The sequence below is a fragment of the Varroa destructor genome, unplaced genomic scaffold (genome assembly GCF_002443255.2).
Source record: "Varroa destructor unplaced genomic scaffold, Vdes_3.0 BEIS01000006.1, whole genome shotgun sequence".
NCBI classification, from domain to species: Eukaryota; Metazoa; Arthropoda; class Arachnida; order Mesostigmata; family Varroidae; genus Varroa; species Varroa destructor.
In genome coordinates this window covers 29,733,758-29,760,796 of record NW_019211459.1, presented here as the reverse complement: position 1 = coordinate 29,760,796, position 27,039 = coordinate 29,733,758, and the positions used below count along the sequence as shown (strand labels likewise).

At 36.9% G+C, this 27,039-nt stretch overlaps 1 protein-coding gene and 1 long non-coding RNA gene across 3 annotated transcripts in view; one reads left to right on the top strand and one right to left on the bottom strand.

The window, feature by feature from the left end:
- LOC147755097 (uncharacterized) overlaps positions 1–27,039 on the top strand; it is a 121,109-nt gene that overhangs the window by 67,040 nt on the left and 27,030 nt on the right. The window lies entirely within an intron of this gene.
- Positions 15,815–21,769, bottom strand: LOC147755099 (uncharacterized). Its single transcript, XR_015329967.1, has 3 exons — positions 19,354–21,769; positions 18,023–18,101; positions 15,815–17,779 (listed from the first exon to the last, which is right to left on the bottom strand). It is a non-coding gene; the product is annotated as an uncharacterized LOC147755099 (long non-coding RNA).

The following is a 27,039-nucleotide window of genomic DNA, read 5'->3' as shown; positions in this document are numbered from 1 at the left end:
GGGCTTTTTTGGGTGCTGTTACACACAATAATATCTGGTACCCATATTAATATTTTCATTTGATTTAATATTTTGTGTTTTGACGTTATGATTTACAGTTCACATTAGTGTCTTTCTGCGTAAGCATTTACTGGCTATAAGCATGTTTTTCGGAAGAAGTTCGAGAGTTACGCTCAGTCCGATCCTGTGCTTACATGGTATCTTTACTTTGTTTGGTTCCTGACAAGAAACGCGACTCCTCTTCCTCTATTCTGTTTATAGTTATGTCCTGCCTATCTAGGTTTTTTTTTCTCTTCGTGCCTTTTTCTTTTCCTCCAAACATCCGCTGTCCATGCGCTCTTTTTCCCCCTGTAGAATTCGGTGTCCATCTCGTCTCCGCCGGAAATTACATGTCTCTAATCGCACTCATCAGAACATTCCCCTCGACACGGCTACTCTCGTCGTGCACTTATGGTCTCACAGCCATCGCAGATATTTCTGCTTTTGTCTCAGGTAGTACGGTTGAGTTTTGTCATGTATATAAAAGAGGCTCTCAAAGTTAGTTCTGCCTACATTTGAATTTTTTTAAATTTCGGTTCAATGTTGTTTGTCAGTCTTATTCGATCTTTTACATAAATTTCGAAATTTCTTGCTTAGATTATTGCATATATTCCTCATATTGCTAAGTACTCGTTTCTGTAGTAGCTTTTTGTGTTTGAACGAAAAGTCTAAAACGCTTACGCTTCCGATTTCTGCAATCGTTCTTTTAGTAGGCTTTGTGATACATATAAAAGGCGTCTAAATCAATTGGTTGAAAAATGACAACTGTTCCTTCCTTTAAATAACTAACGGTTAAACGAATAAGAATAAAATGGTCTGCTATCCTCCTTTTCTGACAATCATCGTTAAGTACTCTCATCTTGAAGAGTATTTTCTTTTTGCATTTGTACTACTAAACCAACTACCTTTACGCATATTCTTTCAATTCCTTCTGATTTCTTATGTTGCCCCCATGTACCGCTTCACGTACTCGAGATATCAACGAAAGCTCCGATCACCCTTTATGATCCAATACGTGTCCCTATCTCAATATTTCCATTAAGCTGAATAATTTGAGGAAGAAAGTTTCCTTGATAGTGTTTCATAAAAATTAATATTCCATGGCTTTGCAAAAACGCAACTTGGCCCATCGTTGTAAAAAGAGGAGAATTCGAAGAGAGAGAAAGAGTCGTCCCAGTCCCTGTCCTGGATGAAAACTGTGCAGGAAGTGCCTGGGGTGCTTCCTTACTTCGCCAGCGTTTCCCAACCCTGCTTTCTCGCCACGTATTTTGCTCGAGCATCGTGAATTAGTTACGAGGCTTTTCCCAACTTGGAGTTCGGTTCTCTAAGAACAGAGCAGTGAAGATTCAAAATGAGAAACAGCGCGCAGAACAAGCCGTCAGCGTTTGTGACTGATCGGTCGTTTTGACTAGATCCTCTCCACAATCATGCTAAAATAACGCTCTTCTTTATATATTGAAACGTGTAGAAAACATTTTAACGTTAAAAGTCCTCTAGTCATTGGCGAACTTACGGACGCACAGAACGGTGTATGCATTTTGTATGCAAAACTATGTTTTACATTTAGTAATGTAATCGAAACATTCTGAAATGTTTCAATAAGGTCCAGTAAGTGAAACGGTCAAATAAAACAATGATTTTTCATTAATAGAAATAAATATCATGACCTAGTCTAGTTCTGAAGTGCTTATTGATTATGTAACTTTAACCTTACATTTTCTTAGCAAAATTATCTCAATATAGGCATTTAAGGTTTATGCGCCTTTTGGAGTGAAAAATAAATATCAAGATCTGCTGCGACGTTTCTCTAAGGTACAATAAGCTAAATGGGGAGCCTCACTAATGAGTCTTTTCGTAATATTCATGAACGCTTGAGCCATTTGGTAGGCTTTTTCACTTTTTCATGTGCAGATCTTTTTTTTTTTATTTAATTTTACGCTACCCTTCGCCAAGTCTGAAAAGGGTTGATTTGGTTCATCGCTCGTTAGGGCGTCATTTTGATTTCATTTCGATAGCAGTGGAAGTTTGCTTTAATGCGTTCATAGATGACACTACCGAGCAAACAGGATTTCAGTAGTTTAAAACCGCAGGCCTTCCACAGTGTGGTTCTGTCTAGCACGCGATACACCGCAAGCACTGTCTATCACAAGTATCAAGTACGCTAAACAACGTTCTTTCATTTGGTGCTAGATATGTACGATACCCCACAATAAACCCACTCTCAACCTAACCGTACTACTTAAGAACAACGTTTTTTATTTTGTTGACTTATTATATTACTCGAAATCAGATGAGCAGTATATAGAATGTCTTACATAACATGCTCCGACACTCGTCAAACCCTTCTGTTTTAAGGGCTTCCTTTTTGTTCTATTGAGCGTTACTTTAACCTTATTCTGTAACAATATTTGTTACAAAATGTTTGTTCTTTTTTCTAGCATGTGGCATATATATTATTTACTACCAATTTTGGTATAATGTTATATCCTTTCCTACATTTCGGCTATAGCGTAAAGCCATTGTATTTCTGACAAAATCATAAAGTCCCAAAGCAATACCTGAGCTTTATTCTCGTTTGTTATATGTTTGGAAGACAACTTCTTCGTGTAACTTAGATTGTCATCTTGGTTGTTTACGTTGTCAGTTATAGATTAACAATCCGCGAGGCTTCCCTAGCAAATATTTTACTGACTGTATCTGCTAATTTTTTTCGGCGGCCAACTCTTCCTTCCAATTCAAATTTTCGTTAGTGCTTTGTAAAGGCTCGAAGTAGTACCTTCAAAAGGCGCTCACTGTTCTTATTATCTTCAGTCGAATGTCAGACACAATTATCTGCGGGTACTTGAATCGGGTATTTATTTATCGAACAATGTTTTACAGCAGTACTAAACATAACGCTCTAAAAATATATTTACCGAAATTGAGAGAACACTCGTATTAACTGACTCAAGTGGAAAAAGTTCATAACGTAAAGCATAAGTATTGTATGATTTTACATATATATGTATATATAGACGTGCACTATCGGTAACATATGTAACTGATTCAATGGAATCACTCTCTCGTTCCGTAAGCGGATCTGAAATACGCGCTTAGAGCAGTTTATGAAATTGGTTGCTGAATGTCTAACGTCATCGTCGTCTTGCTGATAGTCGCATTTTTGCAATAACATGTGTATTTGCCCTATCTACTATTTGTCCCTGAAATTATTCTGTAACATATACTCTGCCCCGGCTCATCACTACTATATATATGTAAAGGAGGGTGTCAGAAAACTTTAGATAAATGATTACTCAATAAGGTTCGTTTTTTAGTTTCCGCTTTGACATTTTCTTAAAATACGGAAATGCGTCAGCTGCCTATTGTATTTAGAGTTGCAGGTAATATGGGATCTATATGAAATGATGGCAATACGATGGTGCAGCATTGAGGCGTACCATTAGTTGTAGTGAGTAAAGTCTTTGCTCGACGCTAAGATAAAGGATAATGCTGTAAAAATATATATGATAAATCCGCTGGATTTGTTCACTCGGCTAATTGCCATCATTCTGCTCAAGTGCTTTACATTGCTAGGTATTCGAAAGTCGTCTGGATATCGTTTGACAATATGGCGTTTTATTTTCCAATGGCTTTCATATATATTTTAAACGTCAAAGTTTTCTTATAAAAGGCGACTAGAAAGATTATTCCATGGCCATCCTCTTGAATTATGTGTATTAATTAGCAAATGCTTCTGGTTTGTGGAGTGAATGTCAGGATGAAAACGTTAATAGTTCATAAGTAATTGTCACTGTGTGCTTTCGGATTCACTCCTATGTCGAAATCAGCCGAACTAAATCACTCCTTGCATATGGTTGCTTTGGAAATGAATTTGCGTGCTCCATTTTTTCCGTTTCTTTCCTCTTATAAAGCGCAAACGGGCAAATATTTCAGCGTCACCTAAAGTGCGCATATTTAAAGTAAAAGAATCGGGTGAGCAGATCTTCGGAAAGTAGCCTTTTCACAGAAATGGTAACTTCTTCAGTTGTATTCTCTTCTTTATGCATCTTTTTTGCTTTCAAAAATTTTGATCTGCAGAAGATTTGAATAAGCGTCTAACGACGTTGCAAATTTTAGCTAAATACAATTTTGAAGAAACGCTTTTTCTTGCCTCGTAATGAACTTTTATCAGATCGACAGCGTAATATACTGATTACCCTTTTGTCGTAATGCATTGGTCGGTTGGAAGTGGATAGTGTCGGTTGCACGAATCTGTAAACATGGTAAATAGTTTCGCATCTGTATCTGTTTTTATTGTAGCTTGTATGTTCTGTAAGAAAACATCTGTCGTCGTCGTCTATTCCTTGGGATCTAGTTCTTCAACCGTCTCAAGCTAACCTCGGCTTCGTTATAACAAGCACAATAAAGAAGGACACCGAAAAACCTGTTATAGTTTTTCGGTGTCCTTGTTGATTCCTTGTTAGTCAACAAGCAATTACTGTGTAAACCTGACGGTTTCAAACCAAAGTTTTGACCAGGTACGCTTTTGGAGAATTAGCCAGCCTGCGGAGATAGGTTGTTGATTTTGGGAGCCTACATATTCTCTCTGTAACCCCGGAAATCTGCACGGTGGTTTTATTATTCTCCTTATTACTTAAACTTATTTCATCCACTAAATGTTGCTACAAGTATGATGGCGTCGTGGCGATGTTTTGGTTTGTCGTTTAACATGTCTTCTCGAAGCACCTCTTAATCCTTTTTTTAGACTGCGACTACAGATACCTTGCATCTCCTTTGTTACGAATCTAGCAGTAGTTTACAAGATTATTAAAATTTGCATCGCTCTAGTTACAACGCATTCAGGACACCTATTTCACACATCTTGTTCAAATATTTTTGATATCCTTAACTGAATGTGCCTTTCTAGAGTAGACGGTGTTTATCAGAAGCTTTTTGTAAAGTGATGAGGAGAGATTTTAGAGGTGGCGTCTTGCTTTTCCTTTTTTTCCTATATTTATTAGCACAGATCTTTACCTTGCAACTGACTATTTTCACTTTACGTCAGCCTGGATCTGAACCATGAAATATTACGGCCATGGTCATCTAGAAAGCGGCCCTTTCTCCATCAACATTTTAACGCTAAAACACGCGAAGATGTTTATATGGCGGAGTGTCATTCCCGATATAAAGTGCTATTACTCTTTCTATTGAAACTTGTCTAGGCTTTTCTCTAACGAACCTAGAAAACTGCATGGTGAGAGTATGTTTTGGTGACCACCTGTTTTCGCTTAAACTAACGATAGCTGCATGTTCATTGGAACTGTGACAATACGGTTACAGAGATACACATTAGCCACCCATACCACGCCGCTCCTTCATTCATATTTATGATTTAAATATCAACATTTATATATTTAAATATTTATTGTTTAAACATAAATAGTTACATAATAATAATTGTAAATTCAATACTATAACGGAGTGAGTAGAAGTTCACCTAACACAGCCTGACTATTACTACCTATATTGACAGCAACTAATGGCGTATGTGCTGGCAACATCTTTTCCGGCAACTTCAAGAAGTGTCTTCATCGACTTCGCAAATGAAAGTGGGGCGAAGTGTAGTTAAATCTATTTACCAATACTAGTATTTGTGAGGCGCTTTATTTTTTCATTGGATATACGGTCGTATTGCGTATGTATGTGTGTGTATGAATTGCGCGCATGCACATACCCCGGCACACTCTGAGTGATTAGCAACTGACTAGCGACCGTGCGTAAATGAACACGCACGAAACTTAAAGAAATTAACATGTCGAGTTTTGCATCCAGAATGGCGCTAGCATTATATCAGACGGCTGCCCACGAGCTCGAAACAAACGTGTCTATCCCAGACTCGAACTCCAGATTCACACCCAAAATTTAAATTACCTGGCCAGTCGATCTCTTTAAAGGCCAATGATTATGAATTTTATTAAAAAGCCGAGTACATCTAAGAATTTTATAATTTACCTTCGATGGTTTATGTTTCGTTTAATTTGAGAAAGGGGTGTAATGTAGTGGACTCCTTTTTAAATCCCGTAGGTTTAGGTGACTCTTGCCGTTAATATTATATGCCAATTTCGCTATCTAAAGGCAGGTCTTGTGGCTTCATTATCTTTATCCAATGATATATATTATCACATCCTAAGCCAGGTATGTCGTGTATGTTGGACATTATAGGAGGTATGCCACAAATCATTTTGAATAATTTAGGATTGTAGTTAAAATGATTTAGCATAAAAATTTGCTTAAACGTGAATGTTGTGCCATAGAAAGTTTTCGTAGGGTGGTCCTGTAAAAAACCGAAATCGATCTAACAAGCTTTCAATACATTATTGAAAAGAAAAAAAAGTGTAGAGGAAAAGTCTATTTTCAGCTAAAAAAGAGCAGGTTTATAATTTAGTGTATTTGAGCAGTTCCTAATATAGAGATAAGTTTCATAGATATCTTTTTCCATAGATTATGCTAATCTTCCGGGCTTGTTCATGCTTATCTCTGGACATGTTGCGGGTTAGGTTCTATCCAGGGCATGACACACTTCGTTTCGTGCAAGGAGCGCGCCGTCTGGTGGAATGCCTAACGGTGATAGCCGACGTAAATTTCGAAACATAACTTACTAGATAAGAATTTGCTGGCAAAAACGATAATATCCCGTAAGCTTGAGGTCCCCAGAGTAAGATATTGTGCCTGGCATTTGGGTTAAGCAAGGTGTATACTGACAATTAATCCGCGTTGCTCTGTATAAACTGTTCTGTGCAAAAATGTTTTATAACGTAAGCTATTCCGAACTTACGTATTACTGCACTATACTGCGTAGTGATAAAAGGCGAACTTCCCACGATGCACTATAAAACAATTTTGGCACAGAACGGAAGCCTTTAAAGATTCGAATATCGAAACTTTGCATATACAACATTCTCGAGACTGTAAGAGCAAACTTAATCGTCGTTTAGAGAACGCTGTGGTACTCTCGAAAAAGTTTAAAAATACTTCATAGTACAGTGCACAAGTAATGCGACTTATTGACATCAGTGAACACAAATGAAAAATTAAAGAGAATGAGCACGAAAAATGCATCAACTCAAATTTTTAACACACGTGTGTCAAATTACGTGGTAAAATCTGAATGTCTATAGGTTTCTAACACCCCTATCATATTCGTGCGTTCTTCGATGTCCATATGAGGTCACATCTTTAGCTGAACCCGACTGAAGAGTTCAGGGTTGTTAATCTTAGACACATTGATAATGAGCATTAGTGCGACTGCGACGAGTTTTTCTAGTCGATACAAATACACTATTCTGCGTCCGGCAACGGGCAGCTGGGAGTTCAAAGCCATATCGGTTGCGGCAGTCTGCTCATCAGTTTACCTAGTTTCATCATACCTAGTTTCAGGGAACTGTCAGTGCTAGAAATTTGTTTATTTTAGAGATAGGAGTATCATTGAAAGAAACTACCTCCAACGACATTTGTCCAGGGCATTCATTGAAGTCCATTGCCGATCTAACTGCTTTTCGATGAATCGATAGAATTTCTCAGACGAGTTAAGCAATGATATTTTTTATGGAGATGCGTCGACGATCTCACAATGTATAGCAAGAACACCTTTTTGTTAAAAGACCAGGATAAAGAGGAAGGGTTCGAAGTACGAAGAGGACCTCTTTACTTGTTGTCTTGGATTGGCAACGTTCAGTTGTTTCATTTAGCACATTCAACTGGATAATGACTACTGCAACACAATACTATGTAATCTTCAATGCGCACCTGGTCAAGTTCAGCCTGTAATACCTACTGATACGAAAGACACAGTTTTAAGGATCAACATTTATATAACACGTTAAAAGTTTTAAATGGAAATAATAGGTGATCTCCTTGCAAATCATACCCAAAATATCTTCAGCTAAATATTGTGTTCACTTATACCTAATATTATAGAGCTGAAACTTCTACCACAAAGGTAGTAAAAACTGTACTTACTAAACAATTAGTAACCATAAGACCTACTTGATTGCAGGTTTGGTAACAAATGTTTGCGGTTTATAATATCATTCTCATGTTCATAAAAGCTGTCAAATTTTCGGGTGTATATCTTTAAAATATTACAAATTCTTCAGTAAATACATTTTGGGCCACAAAATAGTGCTAATAACGAACACACAAGATGATTAAAAAAAAATAGATAATTAAGACCGAACAATTAAAATAAAAATGAAATATTAACGGATTGTTTATTAGCTGTTTATTAATAGGTTAAAATAGATTTTTCTTAAAAACCCAAACTATGAAAAAGCTATAGTTTTCGACTTAGCTATATAAAAATTTGTTAAACAGCTAGATATAAATAACTGTCTTTGTTCAGATAGATTGTGTAGTGTCTACATCGTCGGCTGAATCGTTTGGTTGGTGGGAATGGTGTAATATACATGGCTAAACTAAATAAATGTAAGGGCAATCGGGCTTTATTAAAACAGAAAGTAGACGACTGTGCTGATGATGGTTGTACACTTACTTAAACGTGTATTACTAAATTGGTTTTGTACCAAATGTACATGCCTCAAACGTTCCAGTTTTCTCTTTCAAAATAAACCCCGCCAGATTCAATACATGTACTGCATGCATTTTTTCTGCACTGTTCAGTTAAGCTCAATTGTAGGTGTACATGTTCATCCCTTGCTTGTTGCCTTGAATTATCTCGATCATCCTGAAACGTTTTATGACTTCTTGAAACGTTCTTTATTACAATATTTTTATTTTTTCGAAAAAACTACGCTAACTTAAGCGGCTTACATCAGAGAGCCTGCAAAAATACAAGTCATATACTTGAATACCCTAAAATTTAGTTGTGCTATAGCAGATAAATAGGTGAGTGTGGCGCAACATACTGATCGCATATTGGCAGGAAGGCAGGACGTTTTATCGATTTTTTTGAGCTGTGCTAGGAATTCAGAGGCAAAATAAGATTATCAAATTTGATTTTGATAGATCGACGGTGTTAGAAGCAAGTGTAGTTTTATTCGAAGGCGATTGAACGCGTTTAATAAAAGTAGTACACGTGGTTGCGATCCTTTTGAAGTGGTATCAATAACAACTTCAGCTTCACTCAAGAAAAATTCACCGCGGTCTCAGGAGAGACTGTAGTAAGATTTTATGATGGGCCATGGCATGCTTGTTCGCATACCTTCATCACACTCATTCGTCTAGCATTCAATACTTTACAGTGGAGTAATACTGTTCGGTGAGGACATTGTAGGGGGCTTATGACAGATCAACTAAATTATTTGAATCTGTTGACAAATATATATATATATATGTAGTGAGGCATATGCGAGTCACTACCTTATATTTTGTATAATGATCTACCACGTTTAATAGCACTCGTGTTGAACATAGCATGTGAATCGAACTTACTCATGTCGGCACTTGACGGCCGGTACCTCTTTGATTTCTCTTTTTACGTTGTTCTAGAAGAAACTCTACTTGAAGCATGTATAAAATTTATTGGTTACATCAGAAGTAATTTCAATGATAAAGTTATAATATAGACCTTTCCTATTGTTGGTACTGAAAACCTCAGTGGGATTTTTTTTTCATTCTTCGATATTCACGCAAATTCGTTCTTACGTGCGAAGTTAGAGGTGGAGATGGGCACAAACATACTTCACAGATTTCCATCCTTGAAGTGGTATTTTCGATGTTTACAAATAAAATGGGGCATAAAAGCGACAATCTTCAGATAGGAAAACTGATCAGATACAAAATATAAAATGGTTATAAAGTATGGCTAAACCTTTTTGAAAACGATAGTGAGGTGAGGGGTGCACTTTAGAGCGGTTTTGGCCATTCATTTACACAGGCGAGAAAGGACGATGCGCCGAATATATTTGTATGCAGATTTAGCCTCCCTGACCATAACCTAACTTCGCTCCCGCCAACATCCCCTGCGGTGCGTCTTGGGAACTCTACGACCTCTCGCCATACTCCAAGTCACCCGAATCCCCACTTATTTATTTGTACAGTGAAAAACGAGGCATTTCACCACTTTCGTTTATATGCAACAAATCACTTTAGGAGGCGCTACACGGGTCAGTCTCGCTTCTGATGGTCTCCCTTGAGGTTCCACCATGCACGAATTTTTAGGGAACATATGCATAGTTGTAACCTTTGTACTAAATCCACCTACTTGCTTAATTGTCGAGTAAAGCAATTAAAAGCTGTTTTGGAAAAAGACAGGTGCAACTGCACGTACATAATTTACACCTGAGCTGTCAAATGTGACTAAATGATTGTATACTTAGGCGCTAGGTATAATCCTAAATATACTGTAAGAGCTTTAGTATAATTTGGGATGAGAAACAAGAATGCACTACTTACTATAATGACTGAGAAAATCTAAACAGCAGTTTGAACATAGATGTCTAACTCGTGCGGTCATTGCTTTAACCGATTCAGCTACTTTGCGACAGTCTGCTTTCGACTGATCCGCGTGTGCCACAATAAGCGCCATTAATTGTCGCTGAGGAAAATGCCTCACTTTCTTACTAGTCTATAATAAACAGTTACCTTTGCGACATAATTGTGTGGGATTCACTTGCGGCCTGTATTACTTCAATAAGGTGGGTAGTACAACAAAGGGTTGGTGCTATTAGCACAAAACCACTTATGACTGAGATATAGTGAAACAAAAAGTAGCACAATATGACAAAGTTCCATATTTGTAGGCTAAAAATAATTTCATTTTTCCACGTCATTGTACCACTGGCAAAATGCTCTTTTAAAGGTGAGCTAAACCAAGAAATTCTTTATTCTTTTATTTATTACAGTGTGCTTAGGATTAATAGAAGCATTGTCACTAACCTGAGGTACTTTTTGTCTATGATTCTTCAAGGGACTGGTAATGCATGTATTGAGTCTTCTTAGAATTAAAATGTTTTAAAAGGCTCAACTTCCTAGTAAAGGGAGTCGAATCAATTGATTTTTAGTTATGCTGAGTTGCTAAACAGATTTCTAAGAAAAAAGAGAAGACATGTTTGATGCTGAGACCATAATTTATGTATAACTATGTATTCCGTTCAGTTATAGATACACGCATAAGTGTTATATGTAAATTTGCGCATGTGATCGTTACTTAGTTTCATTTATATATTGAATTTCTCTTCATGTTGCTATTTGGTAAAAAAAATACTAAAAATTCTATAATATATTTTATATGATCACAATACTACATATTATGCTAGGAATATTGCCGTTGGATCTATTTAACTTTACGCTAGATGTGAAATATTAGTATCATATTTATTACACACGTTGACCTTCGCCTGTTTTGAGTTTGACTGAGATGTTTTGCGTTTTAAGTGCGATACTGTTTTTAAGCATTGATTCAGGTATCTTATTGTGACTACAAAAGCAAGTGTGTCTGTTTACGCCGGGTTTCGAGCTTGAACACCTGGAGGATTATGATTACAGACTTGATTATGTGCGCTCACTGCGCTCCTGTTCCGCTTATGATATAGGAAAAAAAAAAGGTTTAATCCTCCAGTTTTGCATTACTTCATCTTACCACTGAGTAATTCACAGCCATTTCAAGCTGTCTCTTCAACCGGAGGCTGGCTGTCGGAGCATAGATCGACTCATCTTAATATTAGAGGTTATAATGAAATTCATTACTGTAAAGGATCTCGACGTGTAGGTGAGGGAACAGCTTACTTACATAGAAAGTTTGAAATCCTGAGTTGTCATTCTTTGCCAGCACTGGCGAATCTGACTGAATGGTAAGTCTATAGGCTAATATTACTGTATCCCAAACTAATATGATTGCAGCCTACTTCAATATAATAATGGAGATGATACTAATTGCTATTTTTACCTGTTGAATACGCTGGAAGGTGTCTTTCGAGAAATTGTTTTAGACTGAGCTATCATAAATTCTGTAACCCTCTGGTAGGAAAGTCATAAATTTGTAACTCAACCGCACTAGACCAAATAGTCTGCATACATATTCTCTCCTACATACACATGTCGATAATTATGTACACGTCATTCTTCTCTCTAAACCTTTCATGTCAGCAAGTCTAAGTAAATAAGAACTCCGTAATAAGGTCGCCGTTACCTTTAAACTTTAAATTCGAAGCAGAACCACTGTAAGTACAATCAAATATGAATTAATTGCTCAGTGTTTACCGTCATCCAACCAAAGAAGAACCAAACGTAAGTATTCTCTTACGTTTGATCTAACCTTGAAACTGATAGCAGATCTCCTGCTGGGACCTGGTACTTCATAAGTACTTTGAGAAGGCGAAAAGGTCAAAATCCCGTTCCTTCTTGTATTAACGGTGGCAGTAATAAATTCACTTCTGCTAATACTGTAAAACTTTTTACCACTGTTGCCGCCAAACCAAACCATTAGCTACTATCTTATAAAAATTGAATAAATTGTCTCTTTGTCCATCCATGTGTGTGGTCTTGTCAGACCCAAATTAAGCCCGTAAGGTAGTCGCATCAAGCAATTTTTTTCAAATTTCTTCCTGGTGGGAGATGTACATGATAGAACCGAATAGAGAGAGTCTTTCTTCCATATAGCGCTGGGCAAGTTAGTGATCTTTTGTGGCTTGCTGGCGGTTTACCTGTTGAGAATTGTGAAAACAGTCTCCTATAAAGTTGTTTGTTTTCGTATGCTTTACAAGACAGGCGCCTTACTAAATTTAATGGCAACTCCCAATTCTTCGTACGTTATTTGTCCAGCTGAAATAGTGGTCTTTGGTTGGAAACTAATGAATAATGAACCATCATTTGAGTTTAAGAACACTTTTTCCGTGGATAGCTTCTTTCTCCCAGTTGGAGAACTTCGTTAACTTGCGAAATGGGTGATAAAACACCAACTCTCCCAGCATATAATTCATATTTACTTATTAGATGAATATTTTTATCCAAGTGGTAAATTTCCTCTCATATAAAGCTCGATGTTAATTTGGATACTTGACCTTTATTTGGATTTGTTCGACAACGATAATAAAAAGGTTGTAGAATGTTCATATAAAAAGCTCTATAAAATACTCACAACATTCAATTCTCCATATTTTAATCGACATAGTTAATAATTAATAAGATACTAACCATATTCTCAACATTTAAATCCTATTCTTTAACTGAGTCAATTTTTTACGAGTTGCAATTTAATTTTTTATAATTTTAAAATGGCTGAATTGTCGGAATTATTCAAAACGTCTTTTCTCAAAAAAGAACTATCTTTCATTATGAGGTTACCTTTTTTGAGGGATAGTTTCATTTTCCAACAGCGTGTAATGGTGATATGGGCAAGCTGACTCTTTTATTAACGATTTGCCCGACATGTGTTCAGCTATGAACAACTTATATCAGAAAATTGTTTGTTTTTTCAGCTTTACAGAATAATAAAAAATAAATGATGTGAAGGTTGGAGAATACACTAGCTGAAATAAAAAGCGAGTTGCATACAACAGAATACCGAAACTGTAACAACGTGTTAATGTGTGAGGATAGGTGTAGAAGAGTACAGGGTTTTTAGTCTCGGTTAAATAAGTCTTGCAATGGCACAGCGTATGCGGTTGGAAGTTAACATGTACAAGTCGAGTAAAATGCGTTCGGCGTTACAGTGGAAACTTTAAAATCGAGTACTGTTATTTCATCAAATAGTAGGATACATACAGTATAAAAAAGAGATTACCAGTACGTTAATTTCAGCAGAATAATCAATGACTGGACCAAATATGTTAAGGTAACGGAATTACTGACACAGAGCGAGAAATTCGCTACATCAAGAAAATACGATTACTGCAATTGACAGTCGCCGCGAGATAACTAAATTAATTATGCATAACGCAAATCAGATGTTAAAATTCGCTCACGTGATAACTGCAACATGGCAGCAGGATTGTTGGAATGCTCCAATATCCGTTTACAAAAAATAAGGATAACATGATATATATATCATGTAGGTAGCAATGCCAAGTAAATATAAGAACACATAATGGTGTAAGTTTGAAACCTGTCGTAGACGTTTCCTGGAGCGAGTCTGAAACAATTCATAGCGTTGTTAGCCCTTGCGATGCAGAAGCCTACTGTCGAAGCCTGTGTGTAAGCTATACTTTGTTACAGTCTCTTAGGCTTTGTGCTGCTAGATACCTATTGGCACCTAACCGATTATAGTCTTCGTTATGCTAGTCAGATTACTAAAATTAATCACCCGCAAAACAGGTCAACAGGTCAGAGAACCTGCTCCAGTTAGTAAATTGTAGCATATATAAAATCATTTTGTAAAGATTCCTTTCTTTTTTTTCTCCATTCTTTCACCCCTATGGGTCCGCTGTAATTTTATTATGCTATGAGCGGAATTTTAACTCGAGTTCAGGCAGGCGAGGTCTTAGGTGAAGCAAAAAGTATACTTTTGTTATTTACTTTGTTTTTTTTTGCGGAGGTGGAAAGGCTACCGAAGCAGCATGGGATATTTGTGAACTCCATGCCTCAAGAAACTTCTAGGAAGTAATTTGTGGAGTTCAATAATGATATTTAGAACTAGAAAATACATCCCGGCCCGGTTGACCGCCTGAAGTCAAAAAAGACCGTTTGAAGTCACTTCTGAAGAAAGCTAGATAGTCGGCAAATAATTCGTGAATTAACCTAAAGGATCGCTTGCGGTCCTAAGGCTACCACCAAACACTTTGAATTTATAGGACATTCTCAAAACTTAAACCAGGGTATCCCACAATTTGATCGAAAGGCACTTAAAAAGAAAACCTTTTTCTCTCCCAACATGTAGCCTGGCATTCAGCTACATGCTGCCAGAATGACACGTTCTCACACAGAATTATCGTCGATGACGAGAAATAGTGTCTTTACTCCAGGAAAAACACTTTAATCCAAATCTCTGTTACAAGAAATATGATTTCTATTCGGTGAGACTAAAAGGCTCTTATACACAGAAGCATGTTTGGAAATAACAATACAATTTTTTGTATTGTATTTTAAGCATTTGTAGAGACCCTGGTTATATCGATTAGAGTGAGATATCCAACAAAAGAGACCCTATAAATGAGCCAAAGTGAACCTTTTCTAAGATAATGACAAAGGTCGTAAAAACCCCTCTACAAGAAGTTGAGTAAGAGGTTATTTTGCATTCACTATATTCTTTAGATATGGCGCCTATAGATTATTATTGTTTCCAATGACTGGCAAATGAAATTCTTAACTGTACACTGAAGGGAGTCTCAAAATTTGACTTGACGAGCTTTTCAACACCACATTAGATAAATAGATGGATACTATACTAAATAGATAAATTAAATGGCTGAGGGAAGCTCGTAAATAGTGATAGCGAATACGTAAAAAATCTTTGTAAAAAATCGACCTTTATCCATGTTGCAACCTGCTATATTGAGTTACTAGACTACTAACTTGTAATATTATATAGTATGAGCACAAGTTTTCACGTTAAACGCCGACAATTATCCCGTCGTACAGGATCTAATAGCTTGTAACACAATACAGTTTTAATGCAGATTTTTCAACTCGCGTGCCTCATTAATATGTGCGCACAGCACAACGTAAATCACATCTTGAATATATGGCAACAGTTATTCTGCTTGTAACGTTATACATTTTGAAAACAGGTCTTTATATCGTTTTAAACATTATGCGTTTAGTGAAGGTACACATTGTATAGGTGTGAAATCTAAAGGCGCATGCATAATACAAATTCAATATAGTTTTTCACGTTGCTTTAGATTTTATTTTTGTTTATTTCGGTTGATCTGTTTAGACAAAGTACATAATAATGAAGTGTTCGGGTCATCTTTATTTTGATGCATACATTTGACTTTTTATGACAATCTCGCACACAAATCACCCCAGGATGGAACTCTGTCAGTTTAGAAGATCATTTTACCCAAATCTCGTTTAGGTTGGATAGACAGAGACTCACTTCTAGTTGAATACTAGACAGACTTACCTGGCTTTGCCCCAAGCCTGTTTTGGCCTTGATTAATATAAATAATTCGATTTGTAGAGTATATAACGGCTAACTTCACATAAGCTATTACAGCTCATGTTTGCACCAACAATTATCTCGTTAGAGTTGCTCTTCCTCACTTAAGCCGTTACCGTTTTACGATTGTTTCAGCAATCCATTTTAATTATATAATGTAAAACGGTAACGGCTTAGTGGAGCTTCAAACATTTGACTTGAAGCCTCAATCTGTCTTTCCTAAATTAGATGTGTTGATTTTGGCTTTCTTAGAACACCAGACTATCACGCATCTCATCTATCGTGGTAATTTTGTCCTGGACTAAATCTTTCGACATTTATTGAATTTGGTGGGCCTGCTTCGCTTGGAGTGTTTATGCTGGCTTTGATTCCATGCTCCCAGCTTTGGGTTTCGCATGTTTTTTAGTTTATTTTCGTATGCTAAGTTACCATTAGCATCCTTGATTTTCATTACGACTTCGTTTTTCACTTTTATATTTTGTATCATCTGAAGCCTCAAATCACCGAGGTTGATGATCTCTGTAAAATCTCGAAATTCTTCTAGGGAAGCAATTTGTGCTGAAACTGTGGCTCCCACGACCTTTACTTCAGCTCCTTCTCTTTCCTTGGTCTGGTTTCCGTTTTAGCCATCTCCCTGCACATGTTCGCCACCACGTTACCTTCGATACGGTTTAGGCATCACACAGATGGATTGTTACAGTCGTTTTTTGCCCCTTGCAGTCGGTCAGCCTCTTCCAAAAGTTGGTTAATCGAGGGAATAATATCAGTCTTAACGTTGAACACTAGCCCTTAACAGATGAACGCTAGCCCGACAAATATTTCATTGGAGTTAAAGTCAAGTGCCTTTCACGAGGATGTTATCCCTAGCTGTGACAGTTTCTTTACACGGAAGAAAATGGAGTTTTTGAATCTGATTCCCCTGGGGCTTTGTAGCTTTGGGCATGCGAGCACCAGGGATTTGTCCTCTTACGTTCATGGCTGGTCATTAATTATCATTTTCAACATATTTTCCACGAGATATTCCGTATGGGCCACCCCCGTTTTCATGAAAGCCTTTCCTTACCACTCCTTAACAAGGGATGCCATACCTTTGTTAGACTTTGCCATTTCCGAACATCTTCTTCACAGATCTTTTTCTCGTCGATTAATTTGTGGCACCGGCTATAATATGATATCGCTTGTTCTGCCCGGCTTGACGCGTCCGTGCTTTGTTTTGTTATCCATTCACCTTTTAGTTTTCATATTTTTCATTTATATTTGCATTATTATTTTTGGAATACTTTGCTGTCTCCTTTGGTGCTTACGACTTCTATCTTTGCAAGATTGCACCTTTGCAAAATCAGATGATGCGGACTTTTCAGACTTAAGAACGTTTACGCGGGTCATTTCCTTACGTTCTCTTCTTCAACTTTGTCGAATTCTTTTTAAACTCCTTGCACCTCTGTTTAATATTGAGCATCGTTTGTTACTACAACACCTGAAGGAAGCCACGCGTGAATTTGGCGTTTCCCTCCGGTCTTGCTCTTTTTCTGCTTCTACCACTAAAGATATCGGCAAATCGTGGACTTCACTTGTTTTTACTTGCGGTCCTTTTGTGTCGTCACTTTTCTCATTGTTGGGTTACAATTACTTGCAGTACCGCTTTTCGCATCGAGAGATCAACACAGCACGAAACCATTTTCTCGAGGCTTAGTTAGCGTCTTCCTATGGAAAAGTGCAGTGAGTACGGAATCTATCCAACTTATTGATATCGTTACTTTTTATGCTTAGAGATGCTGTAAAACTGAGTATGGAGACACGTCTGTTGGGTTTGGTAACTTGCTAACCTTAAAGATATGTGAGCTGGACCAGATTTGATTTCTGGCGTAATATTAAAGGCGTTTTGGTTTTCTAGTACATATCTCACAAGTAAAAGAAAAAATTAATACCGTAATACGTTCTCCTAACCTGTTCGTATTGAGCCAGATCTTGCAGTAATGCCATACAGTCACATCCGAAAAGGAGAAGAGGACTGAGAAATCTGAAACTATTACAAAAACTTGCATCAATTTTTGCACAGATTGGTAATTGCTGATGTAACAAAGTTTGAAACTGTATCGGTCCATTAAAAAAACGATCTTCGTTTAGGTAGCGAGTGACGAACGCTAGTCGATTGCGGTGAAAAGGAAGGAGAAAACTGGCTAGATTACAGCCCCATCTTTCTGAACGTACGATCCAATTGAAGTCAAATAGTTTGCCAGCAGTGGAGGGATAACAGGCGATCATTGCGTTAACGTTTTGCGTAGCTGTCTAGGTGCGTAATATGAGCAAGGTGACTTAGACGAGAACCCACGTGCCCCGCCCCATTCTTAAAAGGATGAAACAAAGAGGATTTTACTGAATGTCTACGTAAATAACGCTTTAATAATAGCTTTCTTTCACGTTTATAGATATTTATGAATTATCCTAAACAATTCCGCTTAAACTCTATTCTATGCCAAGTAAAATTATATTACCACCGGATCATATGGGCTAGTAATTCCAGATTTTGGCATTTCTGTGCCTTTTCTGTCTCCAAAAATTATTGCACTGGGAAAGTTTCTATCTTATGATAAAAGAAAGCGACAGGCGAGCCATGCTATAACATAGTTTTAGTACAAAACATTCGATAACGTGCGAAATGTGAAAAAAAACTATAAAACGCACATTGAAGTTAACAGAGTTTCCACATTTTGATTTGTATAAACAGGGTATATTTAATTTTGTCAGGTTAATTATGTGTTTGATTAAAAAAAATATGTGTTCTTTAAACTGCTGGCATATTATGCATCAGAGTTAAGAAAATGCATGCTAAACAGTATGAATAATGACGCCACGTCTCTACGATCTCTTATTTTCGTAATATAAATGTCTACCGGCATATTAAATAGACGTTCGGTAATATTCAGCGCAAATGGCTTGTTGCAATAATTTGAATTTATTTGATAATTGAATAGGGTTAAAAATTTAAAATAAATCCTTAAAGGCAATAAATTATATTCCAACAATACGAATTTACTAGAATTTTTCAAAAAAAAATCAGTGCCCATCAGACGATGCGCTAATGCTCTGACACGCTAGACGAATTTACGCTATCGTAATGACCGCATAACGCAGTCATGATGATCAAAGCGAATTGAAGTCTAAGCGCAGTAATAACTCTGGAAATATTTCTGCGACCTTTTTTAAGGAAAATGCATTAAGAACGGTTAAGCCTTCAGGCTTTATTTTTCAATGGTTATTGTAGGAGAAACACATACCCGAAATGTACTGCGGAACATGGATCATGTTCTCGCAGAAATGAAGCACAAGGCTTGACTCCGCAGATAAATAATCAGTATGTCGTAAATCGCTCAACTGCAAAACAATGGTAGACTTATCTGCAGGACGATAGTTTTCTACGCTAAAGAATGAAAATGTATTTTTGCCTGAATGTACATACGCGTTAACATGAATATTTTTGGATATATGCATCTGCCTGTTACTGAACCATTATACCAAATGTAAATAAATTTTATCCGTATTGATTGAAATGCCGTATATATCGTTTCCCAGAGTTGCTTCGAAACTCCGCCGTAAAAGCCGGTTTCCTTTGTTCTCCCTTTTGAGAACATTGATCCAATATAATGCTTAAGACGAGTGTTTATTCAAAGTATAAAAATTCCACCTGCTTTGAATCCTAGCGGTAGCATTAGTACCATTTTAAGCTTATATCTAGTTTTAGTTAATGATTCCCTGCATACAAATTATCATTATTATATTCATTATTATTTTTGTAGGAACCATCGTCGAATACCTTCTGTTGGTGGCATAGCTAAGAAACAGAAAAAATACAAATATAAATTAGCAAATACTAAACCATTTTTTTGGGTTGTTCGTTGTGTTAGTAAGTTTCTCAAGTGCACGGATATTTCTAAACCACATTATATGTATAATTAATGGCAAATTTTAAATGTACTCGAATTAAAACTTTTAAGTTGAATATTAAAACATTTATAATATACTAGTACATTTCATATTTTTTCTGGCCTTTAATTATACTATTGTACTGTTATGATTACGATGTTGTTTAATCAAGTAATGCGCTACAGCAGTCGTAGAGGGTAAAACATACGTCGGTGGCATGACTCTGCTGCTTCACTACTATGGGTGCTTACTTCTGACGATTCTACCACATGTCCTCCAGATGAAACACAAGCGTCGTCAGAATAGGCAGGAGCCAAGAATCAGGTTGATGGGGCCATCTTTTTTGTGTTTCCTTTCTGTGAGCTTCGTGTACACCAGACATTATCGAGACCACCAGAACGAGCAAATGAGGAATACCTGCCATTATACGTGCTCTGTTGACAGCTGCCTGTTGCAAAGTATATATAACGTATTTTTAAAAGCTGCATGGCGGTGACTTTTCAAAAATCGCACCGCAGACTCATGTGTTCACTGAAACTAAAGGAGTTATGAAAATCGGAACAATAAAACGATATTTTTGATAAGTTATTATAATGAATAAAAGCTACCGAAAATTGTATCTCCTCCACGGAAAAATAGCCGCGCATATTCGCCATTTAGTCGCAATTCGTGAGGAAATCCTGCTTTAAAGTGTATTGCGATTGCCAAAAAATAATTCTTTGAAAATTCTTTACTTAGGAGCCCTGTTATAATTTATAAGGAACAAATCTCACACTATTTTTAAAACAACGCTCTGCGGGCGTCACCTGGATAGGAGTCCAGCGTTAACACTGGCAAGATAAATATCCCCAAAGCTTCAAGAAACGCTCAAAATTTCGTCATTAAAGTTTATTTTAATGGACGCACTGTACTGTTTAGAATTTTCAATTATTCAATTGGTATAACCAGTTGAGCTCTATAAGACCATCTTCATACCGTAAAAGTAAATTATAGGAGGTTAAAACTGCCTATGAGCAGCATACTTCGAAAACTTCGTTCTGAAAATAACCTAAGTCAGCAGGCTCTTGTAACAAGTGCAACATGGAAATTACTTTAACATAGCACACCATATAGCGATACGAAATAAAGTCATTGTACCGGATTGAATTTGAGTATGGGTTTACAGTTGAAAAAATTTAAATTTGAATCCAGCTAATGCTTGTTGACCTTTTTTTCATGCCGGCTAAATCAAATAGAATTTGCTCATCTTATTACTCTCCATATGTTATATAATTTTAAACTTGTCGATAAAGCTTCCGTCCATTTTTTTTATTTAAAACAGAGCCTACGCCTGCATCGTTCTAGCAGCTTGATCTACCCTTGCCTAATTTAAGCCCAAACTGGAGGCGGAACTTCGGAGCTTTTGATAATGCAGAAACATAAAATAATCAGTAGTACCTGCATAAGAGTTAGCAAAGGACAATATGAAAAGTTTGTTAATCAAAAAACCCACGATGTTTTTTTCCCATTACCAAAACCGCGATAGGGTCTGGTAGCCTTTCTCATTTTGTAACCAGAAATGAGGGACTAATGTGGGTCTCGTCCCCAATGACTTTTCGTGCTAGTCATCGCTTATTCAGTTACTTCTGGTGACGCGGAAAACCTGTTCTTAAAGTGGACCTGCTTGCTTTTTTGGCATGTAGTTTTGCTGGTGGCTGTGCGATCCGCACATTCTTTTGGCAGCGAGTTTTCGTGCAGTTGAAGACCTTTAGCGTGCCAAATATTGGGTTGCGAAATATACGTCTATTACCTCTACCAACCAAGTTCAAGCTTCGCCCCCAGTTCCCTGGCCCTTTGAGATTTTTCCTAAGACTACTGATCATAGGCCAGTACACTTAAGCTCCGCAGTGTTCAACCCCAAGGTTCCTGCGCCGGTTCTAGAACTAATGGCTTGTGAATTGTGTGCTGTTGTCGCTCTCCATAGGCCCACTTCGCCTTATCGATGAAACAATCTGTGCAGCCTACTGCGTTTCTTTACGCACGAGTTCCATTATGCTCCATATATATCACTGGCACTGGGCGCTTTTGTTTGGTATATGTCTCTTTCACACTGCTTTCTTAGTAGTATCGTTATGAGGAATCCTTGATGGACAGTCAGTACCGCTACTGAAATATGAGTCTAAGCAGGATCGTGTTTCGGCTCTTCAAAATTCCTCAATTGTACATTGCCAGTGAAATACTGAGGCTGACAACTTACCCATCAAAGGCTGTTCGTGCTGGGGTAGCCACTCATTTATTTGCCTTAGTTTGCGATTTACCCATGATAATCTCACCATATCATCTCACTTGACCAACTAGTTCCGCTACTATTACTTTTCCAACATCCCCGGGTTCCGTAGGTACATGGGTAAAACATATCAAATACAATGTTGATGCTATATTTCAGCTTATAATTTTAGATTAGTCTGTTGCTTCACCTAGTAGTCCGTGTTTGTGCTTTGCTATATCGGCACCGTCGTTCCCAGCAGCGCTTAAAAGGTCTGCTGAACATTTCATTGTGTGTCCTTTACCACAGGTACATATGTCGCTCTCTGACAACAAGCATGCAATTCCCTTGTTAGGGAAGTTGTCTTGTGGGCTTGACTAACATTGAAAAGCTTATGATACACCTCGCACAAATATTTGCAGTTCCAAACTTAGACTTCGCTTTAAATAATGATTTAGGTTCGACGGTCGCTTCGATAGCTAGCGGGTAATTTTAGGCCGCTTAGTCCGATTCCTCTATAAATATAATAATAAATAAATTATTAAGACCGATCATGCATTTTTAGTTCAATGTCACCTTCGTTCCACTCGATTCAGAGGGCAATTATGTTGTTCTTTCATCCTACCATAATCAATACACCATCAGTATACACACATAGTATATCATTAAATTATCAAGCCCGCACTATTATATTAAAATCGTCAGTTTATAAGTTACTAAATGCCACACAACAAAAGCTTTTATTTATTCATCCGTAACAAATGTTAAACTTCTTACCTTTTTCAAAAGTTATGAAAAGGTTAATTTCAACAAAGCATAATTCTAACCAACACCTAGGATTAGAGGACTGCTTTTGAAATATGAACAAGGAACAAATAACCAAAACTACCTAAATAAATTTCCCTTTTCCGAATAAGAGTAAAGTTAACGAAATACGCAAAGATTTGCAAAAACCATATGGCTAGGCAAACGAAAAGGTTGTGGGAATAAAATTCGGCACTTGTCGGCAACCACAACCGCATCTAAAAGCATAGCTTTAAGAGTTAGAGTTTTCCAAATCTTGTCTTTCTTTCTTGGTTTTTCAATTTTTTGTTTTCCTTTAACTAAAAGAAATCTAAAATTTGTTCTGTGGCATACATTTGTACATGCGTGCAAAGAGCAAAAACTACTTGCCTTTAAAGTCCAGACTGTACGATTAAAGATAGCTAATTTTCTGGCGAATGCATGAAGGTAGTTATTTCAAAACATAACTAGCTTTAGTTATATTTGGTAGCTCCTTTTAGGGTTCATCAAAAACCAGTTTAAATCGAAACGTTTACTTAATTAAACGTATTTAACTAAAAATTGTTTTTGTTTTAAATGCCCTTCTTGGCCATTATCTTCATCACAATAACTAAGCTCAAATGATTTCTACCTAAGTTGGTGCAAACACTTAATAATTTCTAAAAAATATAATAATCACTATCTATTGAAGAAAATAAGCTTACATAATCATTCTGGAGACAACCATTTTATTAACTTTTATTACGCTAAAACGGTTTTAAAAACTAGATAACCCTGCCAACCAGAGTCTTGTTTTTCTTCTAAATACTTTACTACCTTAAAAGCTTCTAATTGTGATGCCTTTAACTTTAATGTTAGCGATCCCAAGTCTAAAATCACTAGAAAGAGGATTGTGACCAATCTAATACTACTGAGGGGAATTTGGCCACAGAATTGTAAAAAGGAATCTGCAGCGAATGTTCAACTAAAAATAAATTGCAAGCCCTCACACAAAGTCCATCCTTCACATTAGTTTTATTTTGGCCGCACAGTTGACAAAAAGTCGACATTGAATGGTGATCTCCTAGCTTGCCAAACTTAAGGAACTTCACGATCTTTATCGGTACGCTTCTTAAAACGCCATTAGTCATCATAACTCGCTTTGATGTCATCGTGATCGCTGCCTGAGAAAAACGCGCTTGAAGTTGCCAACTAAATCGTAAATTGAAGCTATTCAAAATTAAAGATAAAAAAATATTGCAGAAACACGTGTAATATTCAGAACTTCGTGTATCACTTCAAGCAGGCTGATATCTTCCCTTAGGTTTCGTTGAAAATAGCTTGAAGAGTCACGCTGAAAGAATTTAAAATCATTGTAAGCGCATTCAAGGGGTACCATACAGGCCGCGCAGCCGCCCTCACATCGTCTGGATGCCATCGAGTCATACTACTAGTATGGACACTGCTGCCATCTACGGTAAGGACAGCGTTTTAGTATGTATCATATGTAATAAGACTTCTGACAAAGCTCATGAGCTTATGTCGGAAGGCTCCTACTAACTGAAAATGTGGTGTGATGTGAAAAACCCAATCATCCCTCTACCTGCTTCTAGATGTATCTGTTATAGATCTTATCAAACGTCCTGGGAGCTTCATTCGGCGTCATTTTCTGCGGAACATTTACGTGTCACCTTCTTCGAAGGTTGGAAGAACTCATTTTTAAGAACATCACTAGCCTTTCATCTAGCTCCCAACAATGCTTTCAAAGCCAAATTATGAACACTATGCGCTTGCAGAAAACTTAAGATCGATTCCTGCAAATACAAATTCAGCCAGTGCGAATAAAAATTATCGCGGTACTCTAGATAATTCATCACACTGCTCACACAGACGACAACATCCAAACGTATCTAGAAGGTCGGTCTTACATACGACAACTGTGAACCACAACAGCCGTCAGTGTAGTCAGGGGATGGACATAACAGTTGAGGAAGAATGGAATCGGCCTATTGCTATCCAAAAGCCTTTCCAGCTCCGAAATTGAACTAAAAATTTGTTTTTTGAACAGTTATGGTTGTTAATTTAGTCTCTAGTTGCACCTTTCTCCGTTTACCCCGCTATTCGTTCATTAGACTTACCTGCCCCTCAAATGAAAGTTATAAATTAACTTACCTGCAATCTTGTAGCGTACATTCGTCCCGTTTGTTTCTTTTTAAATTAAGTTGAAACTCTTTCACTGTTTTCTTATGTTCGTTTTTACACAAAAACGTTCGTGCTGCTTATATAAAACCAAGTTTCCACATCACTAAATGTTTTTATCAATATTTCATAACGGTTTAGAATTCAGCATCGTGATAATCATATTTGCATTACATGTCATTATAATACTAATACGCTATTCAAACGAATACATGTATATAAATCTACGGGTAATATAGCATATTTTTGTGAATGATTAATGTTATTTCCAATTCCTTTCTTTAACCAAGATTCTTATCATTTCAAGTAACTATAGGCGCAATCTATGCTCCCAAAAAAATATTTTGTCCGTACTAAACGTACTACATATCTTGCAATTAAAAAATGGGAAATTATCAAAAAGATAATTACATCATGCCTATCCAGCATGTGAGTCATTGCCAAAAAACAAACAGTTCAGCTTCTTTTCAATTTTTTCTTAAACCAAAAAGCAGCTTCAAAAGAATCAAGCAAGTAAACATTTCAGGGCTGAAGTGTTTACCTGCTTGATTGTGTTGAAAGTGCGCGAAAAAAATGTAAAGTTTATCAAACAGTGAAACTACCTCTCTAAAGAAGAAAGAACAGGAAAACGTTTGTGTCATAACTTTACAGCATATATACGTAACCATGTATATGTAACAATACTTATGTTGCGCAAAAAAATAGATAAAAACAACTATGTAATACTCCTCTAAAGTTAAAAAAAGCAAATGTCTTCGGTCCATAACGCCTTTTTCAATCTATTTTGCGGCTATCGTAAAAAGGAAATCATTTTAATTTAATATTATTATTATATTAATTAATAATATGCTGGTGCTATGGACGATAACAGTCGCGGATTTTCCATTGCTTCACGTTGAACGATTGATTACAATCACGTTCGGTTGCTCCACTTTAATGGTTTCAATAATGTTGACGTCAGATAGGTACAATGCAAACTCGTACACCAAGCTTGAGATCTTCTTTTGGCCACATTCGAAAGTGGCGCCTAAATGACTCGTCTGCTTAAACAATGCTTCGAAAATATGAGACAGTGAGACGCATTCTTTCCAATTAACCACTTTATCTCAAATGGGTTTGAGGTATGCTGTACGTAGTTGGCATTCCATGGCTGGCCTACGTAGCAAGTCAGGCAACTTGCCCAATCAGCAATGAACATACTTTCTTTCGAGCAGCTGAGAAACAAGTCTGTCGCCAGCCTGCGGAATCTCAGAAAAAAGCCCTGACACGAATTCACTACCACCAGTCATTTGAATCTGAAATTTAAGTGACTTTTGCATTTATCATCACTTTACAGTGAAACTAATAGGGCTACTATGGTAGAACTCTGAAAGTGTACGCCAAAAGAGGACGTATAAAAATTTCTATTGAGGATGTCTGAAAGCAGTGCTCATCGAACTGCCTTTTTAATCGAATACGTTTTTCTAGCGACAAAATAATCTTAAACTTTATTTAAAAAAAAATATATTATTTTCGAGTATTTTCATATTTTTACAATATTCTGTACATTATATGGTTAGGCAATTTTCGGAATCGGAATAGGCGTCTAGTCACGGTTAAAGATTACATATTGAGGGAAAACGTTTGATATATTATATACGTCTGTTGGGCTTTCTTTGGCATAAATAGTCACCCGATTCGTATAGTTTTAGAACAAATAAAATTTGAGGCAGCTCCCCCTGATTAATAATTATAATTGGTATGTAGTCAGCTTTAAAAACAAGCAGAGAGGCATTTTTTCACGCACACATTGGCCTCAGTTAAAGCAAATTATGCCATGCAATATACAGGTATT